Below are 16081 nucleotides of genomic sequence, written 5' to 3'. Positions count from 1 at the left end.
AGGGTCTACTCTCTGTTGCGGTGCTAGGGCTTCTTATTGTGGTGGCTTCTCTTGCAGAGTACTGGCTCTAGAGTGCTGGCTCAGTAGTTGTGGTGCACAGGCTCAGTTGCCATGCAGAATGTGGGATCTTCCTAGAGCAGGGATTGAACCTGCGTCCCATGCATTGGCAGGCAGATAATCTTGAACCACCAGGGAAGCCCTAACTATGTACTTTTATGAAAACTCACTGAACCTCTGGGCACTGTACATACAGAAAAAAACGTCACTAACAAGAAGTTGTGACCCTGAATTCTTAATTTAAAATAAAATTATAGCATTAACATTTTCTAGTGTTGCTTTATTAAGAGAATCAGGTTGTGTGCATTTGAGACAACAGTGACAAAAATCAAAGCAGAATTAGCTTTTATGAGACCCAAGGAAAACGCTGGCTCTTAGGATGTACAACACTGATTCAGACGAGTTAAAGGAAACTCCTAACAGGATACAGCTCTCTCGTGACTGGTTTTGAATTACAGAAGGCTTAATGTTTTCTGTCTAATGGAAATTCCCTGACAGGCCAGGGGTCAGGACTCCATGCTCTCACTGCTGAGAACCTGGGTTCGATCCTTAGTCAGAGAACTAAAATCCCATAAGCCTTGAAGCTTGGCTAGAGAAAAAAAAAATGTATGTAGACTGTTCATTATCATTAATAAAACAAGACTTTTCAGTTATTCCATTCTGAATCAAAATATTAGGGCAAGTACTTCTGAGAACATAACACATCAGAGGCATTAAACTCTACCTCATTAAGGAACTCTTGACTTCAAGGTTTGGAGTGATGAAATCCCAAATGATAAGACAGCTGGACTAAAGATGTTGGGTAAGAGCTCAATACACAGTTTGGTCAAATTAAAAACAAGCAAAACTAGGCATTTTCTGGAATGGAGGTATTCTCTAAAAGCAATTTTTCCTCTTAAAACCCTCTCCCTCAATCCTAATCTAATTCTCTTCACCCTTCTCTACATATTTTCATTTTTAAATTTGTTCTTTTATCTTTTAGATTCCACATATAAAAGAAAACATACAGTATTCATCTTTTACTGTCTGACTTATTTTAAGAAGCATAATATTCTCCAGGTTTATCCACATTGTTGTTAAGTTGCAAAATTTTTTGTGCGTGTCACATTTTTACTCATTCATCTGTTGATGGGCACTTAGGTTGTTTCTATATCTTGGGTATCGTAAATAATGCTGCTTTGAATATTGGGGTGCATATATCTTTTTGAATTACTGTTTTCATTTTCTTCAGCTAAATACCCAGAAGTGGACTTGATGGGTTGTATGGCAGTTTTTTAAATTTTTTAAGGAATCTCCACTGTTTTCCATAGTGGCTGTACCAATTCACATTCTCACCAACAGTGCAGCAAGGTTCCCTTTTCTTCACATCCTCACCAGCATTTGTTATCTCTTGTTTTTTTTAATAACAGCCATTTCAACAGGTGTTAAGTGATATCTTATTGTGGTTTTCATTTGCATTTCCCTGTTGATTAGTGATGATGAGTAGCTTGTCATGTGCCTGTTGGTGATCAGTTTGTCTTTTTTGGAAAAATACCTATTCAGACCCTCTGCCTTGTTTTTTTTTCCTTTTTCTCTGCAGTTTAACTGTCTGATGTAGAAATGTAAAGTGTTTTTCAGTTCAGTTCAGTTCAGTCGCTCAGTCATGTCCGATTCTTTGCGACCCCATGGACTGCAGCACGCCAGGGTTCCCTGTCCATCACCAACTCCCGGAGCTTGCTCAAACTCATGTCCATTGAGTTGGCAACACCATCCAACCATCTCGTCCTCTGTCGTCCCCTTCTCCTCCTGCGTTCAATCTTTCCCAGCATCGGGGTCTTTTCCCATGAGTCATCAGATGGCCAAAGTGGCTAAAACACTTGCCTCAAATCTTTTTTGGAAAGTAACTAATTAACAAAGCATAAACTTAAATATATATATATATTTATTTACTTGGCTCTGCCAGGTCTTAGCTGGAGCATACAGGATCTTTAGTTACAGCAGGTGGAATCTAGTTCCCTGAACAGGGATCAAAAGGCTCTGGCACTGGGAGTGCAGTCTTAGCCACTGGACCACCAGGCAAGTCCAACCATGTATACACTGTTTAAGAAGTTTTTAAACTTGAGTACACACATGAAAAAGATAAACTTAGTGAAATAAACTGTCAACCTGTTTCACTTAAGGCACAAACCAAGGGTGGGAAATGTTACCTAGAGAACTAAGAAGGCCAGATTTCAGATCTCAAGAATTAAAAAGCTAAATATAATATTTTAAATAGCTTTTTAAAGGCATGCTAATTCAAAGGCAAGTATAAGAGAAACAAGTCTAACTACATTTTCTACCCTTTTCCTTCCTCACAAAAGTCTTCTTGGGCATAAAATTTCATTTTTAACCCTAGGCTCCTTCTTCTAGTGCTGTTTCAAAGAGAACTAAAGTAACAGCACTTCCACTTCACGAAGTTTTAAAACTACCTTGGCATCCAGTTCCATGACTGGCCTGTGAGTACTCTGTCAGTTCTTCCACTAACTGGATCCAGATCTCCCAACTTCCAGTCCCAGGGATCTTCCCACTATTTCTTTATTCCACAAACATGTATTGAGGGGACTTCCCTGGAGGTCCAGTGGTTAGGAATTCATCTTCCAGGGAAGGGGGTGCAGGTTTCATCCCTGGTAAGGGAACTAAGATCCCACATGCTGCCAGGAGTGGAGGCAACAAAAGAGTGCTGCAGCTAAGATGCGATGCAGCCAGAAATAAACAGATAACTAATTTTTTAAAAGATGTACTGCTCACCTACTGTGTGCCTGGCACTGTTTTAGCATTCAAAGTGCATCAGTGAATAAAACAAGCCAACATTTCTCTGGGAGAAATAATTCTGGGAGAATTCCAGCTATCTGTAATACACACACTCAGCATGACAATAATAGTATTATTACATCTTTATAGGTGATCTTTGCATCTATTATAAATGCGTGCACGCATGTGTGTGTTTAAAGTACTTTATCTCCTCATACAGACTTTCTTCTACGCAATTAAGTAATCTTCTTTTATCAATGCCACACATTCCAGCTCTAGGGATTCCAAGGCTTAAAATAGACAAGCTCTCACAGAAACCTCTGATAAAGTTAGCACCTTCTAACGCTGGAAACTTCCTTTAAGTTTCTTCAACTTAAAAGAACCCGGTGGGGGATTTTTCTCTTCACAGGCATCATGGCAGCAAAGGCGGAAGAGACTCGCATTCGTGGCCATCTTCACACGCACCCATGGCTACCTCGCCTCTTAGCCCCCATCCTCATCCCTCTAGCTCTGGACTATCGCGATACCTAGGCGACTCCAGTTATAATCCCGTATTTCACCTATGAAAAGCCCACTCTCAATATTTCCACCGGAGGCACGAACACTCTTCCACATCCTTTCCCCTCCCCCGACACAATTTCTCAGTAGTAACTTTTTACCGAAATAAGTTTGCTCCACATTTCCTAACAGGCACGTCCCAAATACACCACCTTGCCTTTGCTTTAAGGCTCTTTCCCTTACATTATTAGATCCCCAAGAGAATTCTGGGGTGGGCAGGGATTGGCGCGAGACCAAATTTGGAGAGAAGCCTCTTACTCAGGTCCAGGACTTGGGGGAGGCGAGAGGGGCACCGAGCGTGAGAACCCGGAGGCACGCGGCACCGCCTGGACCCCGAGAACGAGCGCCCCTTTCCATTCTGCGCCTTAGGACTCTCACTCGCCTCACCCCGTTTATACCGCTACCGCTTCCTCAACACCCCCCAAAGTCATCGAAAGCTGACCCCCCGCGTCTGGTCCTCCTCAAGTCCCCAGCAGTCCACCCCGGTACGGGCCCCCACAGGTGCCACCGCCCACCTCGCCCTCCCCGCGCGGGGGTCCCGCCCACCTGGCCCACCCCGCCCTCCAACGGGATTTCGCGTTCCCGGGCCCGCCCCCGCCGCTCCTCCTCCTGGACACACCGCCCTCCCCGCCGCAGACGCGGTCCTCGCTTGGGGCTCGCTCGGCCAGCTGTCCTCTTTCGCCCAGCTCTCGGAACGGGGAGTGGGCGCCCCGCTAAGCCCAGGCAGGCAATTGGTGTGTCCCTCCGCTTCCCCCTAGTTCTCTGACCCCTTCGACTCTCCCTCCCTCAGGCTCCCCGGTGGCGAGGTGCGGAGGCCCGGCCCCACCGGCGGGCCGGGGCTTGTTTACTCACTCACCCTCCATCCCGAGCCGCAGGGACCCACCGCTAGCACGCCTGCGCGCCGTGGCCCCGCCCCCGCGCCGCGGCCCCGCCCCGCGCCTCCTCCGGGCGCGTGCGCACTGCGCCGCCCGCGCCCCGCTGGTCAGGCTCCCTGGGCTTCCTTCTTCGCAGGTCTGTGGTTTGGCGCCAGTACCCCAAACTCAGGAGTCGGAGGTGGTGCAACCCGCGCCCGAAGATTTCTAAGGCGGCGCTGTCAGGGGACAGGAAGGGCTCTTGAGAAATTTGAAGACCCAACCAGCGTTGCATCATCCCCACACACTGGTGACATGCCATTTCTCACTTCAGCATTTGACACCAACCTGCAACCCCTTCATACAGATCTTTGACAGATATTTGATTTACAAATATCCCCAAACACCCCGTCTAGGGCTCTAAGTTATTCTTGCTTTATTTACACCGGGCTTCCCAGTTCTGTCAATAGTTTTCCCAGTCACTTAGATTCAAATCAGTTGCCTTGAGTCAAAGTATCCTCTCACAAGATACATATAAGTTACACAAGGAAAAAAAGTAACTTTACAGGAGAGAAATCTAGCAGACATCACCTTAACCAAATGATCAAAGTTAATATCACTAGTGCTGAGATAATATTTTTACTAAGTACCTCTCAATATTCAATGAGGACACAAAATCAGTTCCACAGTAGTCTTGAAAAAATGCATAAGCTGAATTAATCAGGAGGAAGCAACAGACAAATCCAAAATAAGGGGTAAATTTGCACAATAACTGGCTAGTATCTTCGAAAATATCAAGATTGGGACTTCCCTGGTGGTCCAGTGGTTGACTCTCTGCTTCAGCTGGAGGGGGTGGAGGGTGCAGGGCAAAAAAAAAAAAAAGACAAACGGTGAGGAACTGTCCAGATTGGAGGAGACTGAGGAGACATGACAAGTAAATGTAATGTGTGATCCTGGATTGGATATTGGTCCAAAAAAGGCACACACTGGGATAACTGATGAAATTAGAATAAGATCTATAGATTAGTTAATAGTATTTTGTCGATCTGAATTCCTGGTGTGGGCAATCACACTTTGTCAACAATTGAGGAAGTTGGCTCAAGGGAGTACAGGAAACTCTCTACCACTTGTAACACTTTTGTAAATCTGAAATTATTCAAAATATAAAGTTAAAATTAAAACTTAAAATACAAATTAACAGCACCTTAAATTTGTCTCCACATACTGTTTTTCTTTTGGCTGTGCAATGCAACTGTGGGATTTGGGATCTTAGTTCTCTCCACCAGGGATTGTTTAACCCATGACCCCTGCTGTGGAAGTGTGGGTTCCTAACCATTGGACCACCAGGGAATTCCTGCTACATACATAATTTAAAAGCCGATAATAATTTTTTTTCCCAAATAGTCATAACAACTCTGTAAAGTAGGTAGGGAGGATTTTAGTTTCCCACACAAAGCTATTCTGGCATAAAGGAGTTAAAAGATTGTCTTGATAAAAAATTACCCTATGAGGTCTCTGGATTTCAGATTCAGTATTTTTTTCCTTATATCAGAAATTTTCTTTTTTTCTCTTGCCTACACCCAATTCACCACCAAATCAAAATAAATATTCCTTCACACTTGGCAGTTTGCCATGATGTTCCTTTCCATTCCAAATGCCTTTTTTAGATCAGTGGTTCTCAAGCTCGGTTCACATTGAAGTCACCGGGACAGCTTTAATAACTGCTGATTTCCTCCTCCCACCTTCAGAGAGCCTGATTCATTGGTCTGGAGTTTGGCTTGGGCTTCGAGAAGTCTAAGACCATCCCAAGTGATTCCACAGTGTAACAAGTTTAAGAACCATGGCACCAGTGGTCCCCAAGCCTTTTGGCACCGGGGACCAGTTTTGTGAAAGACAGTTTTTTTTCACGGATGGGGGAAGGGATGGTTTCAGGATGATTCAAGTTTTTTTTTTTTTTTGTGCTCTTTATTTCTAACCTAATGCTGCCACTGATCTGATAGGAGGTACCAGTGCATGGCCTGGAGGTTGGGGAACCCTATGTCACACTACATAAATACTTGTAGAAATAAAGAATATGGTTGAAAAAAAAGGCGGACGGGGGTGGGGGAGTGGGCAGGTGGCAGATCAAAAAAAAAAAAAAAAAAAAGGAATGTGAGTTACCTAAGGGAAGATGTTCAGAAGATCTGAACATCAGGACAGAGACTGGAGAGCAATTTGGGAAACATCAACTCTGTTGGTAACTAACACCAGGGGAGTGACCCACGTTGTTTTAGGGAAGCATGAAGTATGCCAAGTGACAAGAGGAGAACAAACGTCTTTATTCTGCATAACAAAGACAATATATTTACAAAAATATTTTGATGCGGAAAGGAAGGAAGGTGAAGGGATTTATGTCAAAGTTATAGATCAGAGTGTATAATCCATCTCGAACTCCACCTCCTCATTAACCCACCCATCCCCCAAAATCTCCCCCAGCTTCAACACCGTTACCACCTTCCACTCACTACCAGGCTGTCTACCTCTTTCCTATCCATCACAACATTTGGCATAGGACTAAACCCAGGGTTTAATAATCTTTGTTCACTAGAGGATTATAAAAACAACTTTCCACATCACCAATAATTGTGGGGTTCTTGGGGAAAATTTGTCTGCCAATTGGTTCCTCTCTCCCTCTCTGAAGGGAGAGAGTTTTTCCTGAGACCAGGCTCTTTCTTAGCTGACCCAGGTCCATGAGATACTATAAGCCAATTTTTTGTTTGGCTAGCTCTTCCTCTTTTTCTCTTCCAACCCTTCAGGTCTTTGTCCTATAAATTCGTAGAAAAACTGTTGGCAAGTGGTCAGCTACTGGACCTTTGAAAAACAGTACCATCACCCCTGCCCCACTCCTCCCAGCCCCACCCCCAGGCAGTTAATAGGAATAACTGTGTCACTCCTGGCTTCCAGTTGCTCATCTTGCTCTTAAATCGCAGGCCTCTGGGGCTAAAAGAAACTGGACAAAGTGTGCTGAGTAGCCTAATGAGGTTGGTTCTTTTTCCGAAAGTTCTCTATTGCGGAAAAATAAAATTATGTGTTTAATTTCTGAAACCTGAGGCCTGATTTGCCTTGGCAGCCCTTCTCCCAGGCTTGGCTGAGAGTCCAGCAACACTAGCACACTGATTAATACCAGCTCAACTTGCTCCCTGGAGAAGAAGAACATGATTTATTTGACCATTTTCTTAAATCCTCTTAAATTTGCATGTATTTTAGCATGATCTTCTTGGCTTTCACATGCTGTATCTCTGACCACTGGCCCCAAAGAAGCCTCAGGGAAGACTGTTCTTCTCTGTGCCCTCAGTATCCCCATCCCCAAGCAAGATTTTGTTCCCCTCAGTGGTAAGAAACGACATTACTGTCACATGTTCTGTTCCTTCCGAGGCAGGCAAGTTCCAAGTGTACTTTTGTCCCCTGCTGGTCTTCAGGCCACTGTTAGAAAGGGAAGGAGCCGATGCTTCCCAGAATTCAAACAGAATTCTGCACTATTCCTTTCTCTCTGCCAACTTTTCTCCCTTCCTCCTTCCTTCCAGCCCCCTTTGGACAGTGACCCCTCTGCTCATTCAGCCCCTCCCTCGTAAAGCCCACGGGGCTATCAAATAGCATTTCTCCAAGGGGACCCAGGAGTGAAGAAAGGCTGAACCCCAGACAGTCCCTGACAAGGGAAGTGTAAACACAGCTGTGGAGATGGGAGCAGACCATCCTCTCTCCTCCCCCATTTCCCACCCAGAAGCAGAGGAAGGCCACCCTGCTGGGGAGAAACAAACAAGCAAACAAAGCACAGCACAACCCCAGAGCCTGCACTAAGGTCACCAGAAACTGGGGCTGCTGCCCAGGCCTTGGTGGGGCCAGCTGAATTGCCAGACCCCTCCCTGAACACTCAGAGTCAGAGGCAAAGGCGACTCCAAAGCAAGTTGAGGTCTGGACATCACTGAGCCTGGAAACATAGCTCAAGTTTTGAAGCTTCTCCACTCCTGGACATTTTGTCCTCTGATCTCAAAAACCCAGCTTTCCGCCTCAGGTACTTAGCCTCTGACCCCTAGTTGCTTCGGAATCATAATAATGCATTCAATTCAGCAAGTAAGAACAGGCCCACAATAAACCCTTGTCCGTGGCTCTTAAAAAGTTTAAATTCTGAACCTCCAAGCCAAAATATTAGAAAAGGGCCTCCTTAGTTTTTGTTAATTACAAGGTAAATAATTCTAGCAGGAAGCGGAATTACTTTGGGGGATTACTTGGGTGGGATTCAGGCCTTGCTTTGCACATACTCAGAAAGCTCCAAGCCCACAGCTAGGGTGGTGCTACCCGCTCTCACTCTCTCAGCACAGTTAATGCAGGGCCTTGATCCCACGGGACACGCCTTTGGCCCGGCCCAGCCTGGGAAGTGGCCCCAGTCGGGTGGACAGCTAATGGGCTGTGCTTCCTTCCTGGCTATCAGGGTCCTTGACTGTATAACTGCAGAAACAGAAAACGATCACAGCCTTCAAACACTGACCATTCAGTGTGTGCCTGGCATTGTGCTAAGTTTTTTTATAATGGGTCATCTCATTCCATAGGAAGTCAGCAATATTCTTATGCTCATTTTACAACCGAAGAAACCAGGGCTTACAGAGATTGTGGAACTTGCCCAAGATTAGCCAGATGGTAAATGGTGAGGCCAGGATTTAGGCCTCATCATTCTGACTCCAAGCCTATGCTCGAAACCTCTTCATTCTCCGTCCTCTTGTCTCTAAGTTCTTTTAGCTCTGAATCACAGGTCTGGATTGTCACCATGGTTTTCTCCTTTCACCAGTGGCGCCAGAAAGAGAAATGTGTTTGGGACTCTCCTCTGCAAGTTCAGAGAAAAACAGTTCCTAATCAACAAGGGGCTCCTTACTTCCTCTGTGCTGGAGATGCCAATCAAAGCTGGACACTGGACAGGCCCCCGTATCAGCGGGGCACAGCCTGTGTGCAAGGCAAAGAAATCCTAGCCAGACAGGAAAGGAGAGTTCCCCTTGGTTCTATGACTTCCTCTTCTTTCTTTCCTGGCTTATCAGCAGGATCCTATATTGCTGATACTATGGTCCTTTGAACCCCACTGCAGCTAGGATGGAGTTCAAGGCTATAGAGACTTTTTTGGAGAAAGTACAACAGATCCCATCTACAGATCCCATCCATGATACCTTAGGGAAAGAAACAATGAATCACATTTATTTATATATTTAACACATTGCCTTTAGCATTCACATAAATTCATTAGCTGGTGGCTCAGACAGTAAAGCGTCTACCTACAATGCGGGAGACCCAGGTTTGATCCCTGGGTCAGAAAGATCCCTGGAGAAGGAAATGGCAACACAATCCAGTATTCTTGCCTGGAAAATTCCATGGATGGAGGAGCCTGGTAGGCTACAGTCCATGGGGTCGCAAAGAGTCGGACATGACTGAGCGACTTCACTTCACTATTGTATTGGATGTGAACCTACCTTATCTTGTACAATCCTTGCAAGATGCCTGGGGAGGGGGTAGGTCTTGTCATCCCCATTTTACAGAGAAGAAAACTGAGGCTCAAGGAGGTTGACAACGTTGGCCATAACCACATGACTGGTAAGTAGGAGGGCTTGGAATTCAAACCCAGGCTGGGACTCTCTGACTCCAAAGTCTGTATTCTTTTCAATAAAGTGTTGTGTAATGAAAAAACAAAACAAAACAAAACTGAAATTACGAAATGGGAAGGATCTCAGAATATCTTGGAAGTAAAGTTTCATAACTGTGTGTGGTACACATTATGATAGTAACTACCATTTGTCACATGCTTACTAGTGCCAGGCATTGGGCTAAATGCTTTAACATGCATCATTTCTACTGCTCAGTGAGATACACATTAGTAACCCCATTTTTGTAGATAAGAAACCAAGCAAGTTCAAAGGGATTAAGTAACTTGTACAAGGTCACAAACAGCTAAGAGTGATGGTGCTGGGATTCAAATTCAAGTCTGCTTGACTCCAAAGTGTGTACTCTTAATCGCTTAGGCAAGAGAAATAATAAATGTTGACTATGAGCTAAGCACTCCTCTAAGTTCTTTAGCTCATAACTTATAGATATTATTATTATCTCCACTTTAAAGATGATGAAAATAGTGTCTTTTATAGTATCACTTAGGCTTCCCTGGCTCAGACAGTAAAGAATCTGCCTGCAGACCTGGGTTCGATCCCTGGGTCAGAAAGGTACCCTGGACAAGGGAATGGATACCCACTCCAGTATTCTTGCCTGGAGAATCCCATGGACAGAGGAGTCTGGCGGGCTATGGTCCATGGGTTCACAAAGAGTCAGACACAACTAAATGACTAAGCACGTCAAGCTTACATTATACACACAACATGTGTTAAATACACAGGCACTATTAGTGTCATATTTGCTTCACTTATGTTGGATCCTTGTTATGATCTAGAAAATTACTTTCTTCCTAGTGTCATGGATTTTTTTTCCCCCAATATCCATCTAAGTATTAAAGTCTGGGGAGAAAGGATGTGAAATGATAATATCTGCAGGTGAAGTAAACACAGTCAGGGCAGGGGTCATACTGAGTGGGGAAGGCCCCCTGTGCCACGAGGAGCCCTATCTGTTTGCTCTTCCAGCCGATCTTCCTCATTCCTTACTATTTCCTTCTGTCTACCAGATCAGATAGCAGGCTGACTTCCATTAGGTGTTGACTAATCTTTCTTAGTCTCAGTTTCCTCCTTTGTAAAGTGGGTTGCTATGTTATCTGCATACATACAGTCAGAAGGAGTTTTGTTTATTTGTTTTGGCTGTGCTGAGAGGCGTGTGGGATCTTAGTTTGCTGACCTGGAAGAAGCCTTGCCCTCTGCAGTGGAAGTGCAGAACCTTACCCACTGGACCACCAGGGAAGTTTGTGAGCTGGGAATTTTTAAGTGAAACAATTTGTATGAAGCACTGAGCACACTGCTTGACTCCCTCAGGGTATCCCCATATTACACAACATCTAGACTTCAGGGTAGGAAGGGGTAGAAGGGTTCCTAGGGATGGTATCAGAGGACAGTTGTAAGAAATGCAAGAAGGGTAAAAGCAATCCTGGCATCTGGCATTGGGTCCTCACAGCAAGCATGAGTCAGCCCCAGGTGCCGAGGGACCGGCAATGTTCTCAGCACTGCTGGGTGTGTGCTGTGGTCTTTTGGCCATGGTCCTCTTCAGTCATGCTGTCTGAATGTCATTCTTGTAAATCTGGCCCGGGTTCTTTTCAGAAAAACAGCCTCCACCATGTGATGTCATGGTCCAGCCTGAGTCAGGGAGGGAACTGGGGGGGACATTGTATACAGAGTTGAGTAAAGCAGGATCTTATTTTTAGAGGGACCCATCTGATCGTGGAAGAATCTCTCTATCCTTCTCTCTTCCACTCAAGATTCAGTAAAGGGAACTTTCCTGGTGGTCCAGTGGCTAAGACCCTGTGTTCCCAATGCAGGATCCCAGGTACTATTTATTCCCTGGTCAGAGAACTAGATCCTACATGCCGCATCTAAGAGTTTGCATGCCGCAACTAAAGATCTTGCATGCTGCAACCAAGACCCGGCACAGCCAAACAAATAATTTTTTTTTTTTAAGCATGAAGTAGTAGCATCAAGTCGTCCTGATTTCAAACCTGGGCTTTACCAATTACTTCCTCTGAGACCTTGGGCAAATCACTCATGTTTTCTCCATTTCATCCATGGACAAGATAATTCTGATGTTGTGGTGGGGAATTTTTAAGAAATGCTTGCAAATCACTGAGCATAAGTGTCAGAGACCACACTCCGCAGCACATAATAATTGTTCAATAAATGTAACTACTTTTAAGTCCCCAGCAGTTGGTGAGGAATATGGCTTGACCATTTTCCCTGCTTTTCCCTCATAACTTATATATATGATAAGAGAGTCAACATTTTTTTCTGATAACCATTCTTCCCCATGAGAGACGGTCATGCTTCTCATGCCAGTATCCAGGAAATGAGGAGGCTGAGGAGAGATGGAGTAGTTGCATCCCTACTCTCTTGTCTTCCCTCCCTTAGCCAGCTGGCTCCCCGGCTGTAGCTCTGCTGAGTTTCCCTGCTGCCTCCCTGCACTCCGAAGAAGACAGTCTCCTCTCTCCAGCTTGGAAAGATCAGTCCTTCCCAGCTGGAACTTTGGGCTTCCCTGACCCTGACTCTCCCCCACACCTTTTCCTGTGCTCTGTTCTTTATTTTGCAGACAGCTGGGGAAGACATCAGCATGTGTGATTGTCTCTTCTCAGTAGAGATGGTAATTCCTGGATGCTCTGGATGTAATTTTACTGTGTAGGAGGCTGCCTGTGTTTTTGACTGCCTCATGTTGTTCTGGATTTGCCTGTGAGTATAGGGGGAAGGCTGAGGATTAGAAAAGGCACTCCTTCTTAGGATCAAATCACCTCTCCCCCTGCTCCAGGCAGGATGGCCATCGGCTAGTAATAAGAAGAGAAATGTACATGGCAGTGAGATCCCTGCCCAGGAGAAGTCAATACAGGTTGAAGCCAGAAATCTTAGGTCAATGTCCAGTTGGATCAGAACCAGATCTTTGTCTTCCCAGGCACTGGGAGGTGGGAGTGGGGTAAGGACGCAGGAATAAGAGATTCTATAGTGAATTCAAAGCCTAGATTCCACTGGACATAAGAGAAAAAGACTGAAGACAATACTATATGGTAATTAAAAAGAAAGAAGCATATTTACATACAGTATCAAAGATAACCCAAGACATATTACTATCTTTAAAAAAATCACTGAACAACAAGGATATTAATTCTAATTTTCCTTTAAGTACAAAATATGTGGGGGAGGTGAGAAAGGAATGGGGGTATAATGTTTTCTGTTTTTAAATATTTTGCAATGAGTGTACAGTTAAGTCCCCTACATATGAACCTTCAAGATGTAAGCTTTCAAAGATGCAAATGTGCACTCCATCAATGTCATGCATAAATGAAACTGCAGCTTGCCCTCCATCTCCTATTACTGATGAGCCTTCAGCTATACCATCACCCACCCCCTCTTCTTCCTCTAGTCCATAACATTTCTTGCCTGTTCACTCTATACCAGCCTCTGTACACCAGCTGTTGTACTGTACTTTATAAAGTACTGTATTGAAAGATTAAAAATGTTTTTTGTTTTTATGTATTATTTATGTGAAAGTATTATAAGTCTATTACAGTGCAGTAGTATACAGCTGATTCTGTTAGTTGGGTACCTAGGCTAGTTCTGTTTGTTGCACTTAAAAACAAACTGAACTTACGAATGTACTCCCATAACCGAACTCGTCTGTATGTAGGGGACTTACTGTATACTTACGTATTACTTGCAATTAAAAAGTATGTCTTTACAGCAAAAAGATGTAGTTTTATTTTTTTTTCAATGATTAATAGTTTATTTTCTAAGAAATTACAAATACTTATATGTCAAAATTCTAACTTTCACATAAAGGTATTAGATTATACAAACTTTTTTGGAACTTGATTTTTTCACTGTATTCATTAATTAAAATAAATAAATTTATAATTTTTAAAAAAAGATGTAGTTTTAAAGCAGAAATAGAAAGGAAAGTTAAGCCCCCCCACCCAGGGTTGGAAAATAGGACCTCCCATGAAAGAACCAGCCTTTGTCCCTAATGAAGCCCTTCTCTGGCCCTTGCTACAGATCATTTCCTATAACCACTTGGAAAAGATGAGGTTTCTAGTCCCTGTTCAGTCTCAAAGGACCTGCATAGCAGACCCCCAGTTACTTCGATGCCCCCAGCGGTCAGTGAAAACAGCCAAACATCCAACTAAGGAAGAGTGAGAAGAGGGAAATCAGGAGAAGAAATTTCCAGATTCTCCAACAGGAGGTTTGGACTCCCAAGTCCAGGGAAGTTTACAACAAGCTCTCCTTTGGAGGTCTCCACATCTTGATGCTAGCTTAAACCCAACTCTAGGGCCAAAACACCACTTTCTACCAAGTCACTTATATTTCCCTTTTGTTACTACAGTCATTATTATTATTTTTGGCTGCACTGCGCAGCATGTGGGATCTTAGTTCCCCAACCAGAGACTGAATTCTCACCCCCTACACTGAAGGTGCAGTCTTAACCACTGAACCACCAGGAAAGTCCCAGGCCATTTTATATATGAAAATATTGAGCTCCAAAGATGTGAAATGACCTACCTAAGGTTACACAGCGAGATAGACGCAATATCTGCCTTCAGAAACCTAATCAATCTTTGTTTTTATTCATTATTCCATATTGCTTTATTTATTTAAAGTCCAACATGTGTTTTTGTCAACTTTCATCTTAATCCAACCCCAATTCTAACCCATAGCAGGCTCAGGTGCTTCTGGCCAATGGCAATGGCTGACTTTGCTTTCTGTCCCTCCTGGCTTCCTCCTCCCATCTTATTACCTAGAAATCTCCCTCTTGACCATGCTTCCTTCTGAGAAAGTGCAATCACAGGTGGGACGGAAGGAGTGGAATTTGGTTCTAGCCTGAAATGACTCCAAGGCTGCCTGGCTCTTTTCTGTACATTGCAGAAGACAGTCCTCACTAGGAAGGCTTTGGGGTTCATGCCAGTTCCCTTCTCCCTCTGGATTCCTTGCTAAAGCAACCTCTTGACCCTAAGGATGGAAGACCAACAGGTTATCAGTGGCCATGATTTAAGAGCCTAAGACCCTGAGATGAAGATCTGAAGTGAGATCATGAAAGATAATTTGTGGTGGGCAGGAATCCTGTAAACCAGGACACAGCAGCAGCTGAGTCCAAGGGTCAGTGTCTGGGAGTAATTTGGGAAAGTTTGGTGCTGACAGCTGTGTCTGGAGTCGAACGTCATGAACAAATCAGCTTCTGGGATCCTCAGAATGATGAAGCTCTGGCTTAGGACACACAGTCAGCTGTGGTGTGGCAGCAGTCAGGGCCACTGGGGCCCCAGACTCAGCCTTGCTGTTTCTCTGCTGCGTCACTTCAGGCAAGTCCTTAGGAAAGGAGGAAAGGAAACTAGACTCTGCTGAGTGAGGGCAATGCCCTTTCACAAGCATCACTATCACTGCAGATCAGGGTAACACCCCTCTTTTACATGGGGATAATCTGAGAATCCACTAAGGTAACAGAAGTCATTGCAGGCTATGTAACTGGAAAGTGGGAAGACAGGATTAGAACTCAGAGCCTCTGAGCTCCAGTCCCGGGCTCTTCCCTCTGAGCAGTAAAGTTTGCACCCACCTCACGATGAAGTTGCCCATTGTAGGTTCTAAGCTCTTCCCTTCTCACAACCTTGGTCCTGAGGAGTTGTGGCCACCTTCTTGGGGATGGAGCAGTCATACTTTTGCCCCTGTGCTCAATCTGGTTTTGGGGGGGGTCTAGGCCCCAGGGGGTGCCTCAAAGGGAGGGTATTTGGACTTTGGTTTCCCTGTACCCCATCCTCAGGCCTTCTCCCTAGGGGGTTCCCAGGGCTGGCTCCCTTTCCTCCTCCTCCTCTCCTCCTCCTCCTCCTCCTCGGGTTTTGGCAGGCAGACTGACATCAGTGGGTGTTCCCAGGGAAAGGGAACTCTGAGCCCAGCTCCAGGCGCCCCTTCCCCCATGGCTCAGGGCAGCCGCAACCTCCAGCCTGAGAGACTGCAATGTTGAGAAGCCCTCTGAGCTCCCAGCCCCCTCCCTCTTCACTATCTCCCCACAGAGCCCCACCTCACCGAGAAAGAAAAGGGGCCACGAGAGTTCGGGGAGCAGATGCTCGGAGACCTGACGAGTCCTCGGCGCCACGCGGCCGAGCCCAGGAAATGGATCTCGGTTCTGGGGTTACGAGGGGAGCTGTCCAGCCCCGC

The 16081-nt window shown here is 45.0% G+C and overlaps 1 protein-coding gene across 4 annotated transcripts in view; it reads right to left on the bottom strand.

Annotated features, from left to right (window-relative positions):
- The window catches only part of EZH1 (enhancer of zeste 1 polycomb repressive complex 2 subunit), a 31688-nt gene extending 27393 nt beyond the window's left edge, over nucleotides 1-4295 (bottom strand). For 2 of the 4 annotated variants that reach the window (XM_040245272.1, XM_040245276.1), the window contains exon 1: nucleotides 4241-4295. The gene's annotated coding sequence lies outside the window, so the exon portion shown is untranslated. Of the gene's footprint in view, nucleotides 1-2202; nucleotides 3903-4240 lie in introns of those variants that run through there. The other 2 variants (XM_040245275.1, XM_040245273.1) reach the window with 2 other exon arrangements.
- Between the last annotated feature and the right edge of the window lie 11786 nt (nucleotides 4296-16081).

This window comes from Oryx dammah, unplaced genomic scaffold (genome assembly GCF_014754425.2).
Source record: "Oryx dammah isolate SB20612 unplaced genomic scaffold, SCBI_Odam_1.1 HiC_scaffold_8, whole genome shotgun sequence".
Classification (NCBI taxonomy): domain Eukaryota; kingdom Metazoa; phylum Chordata; class Mammalia; order Artiodactyla; family Bovidae; genus Oryx; species Oryx dammah.
This window is presented reverse-complemented; position numbering and strand designations above follow the sequence as displayed.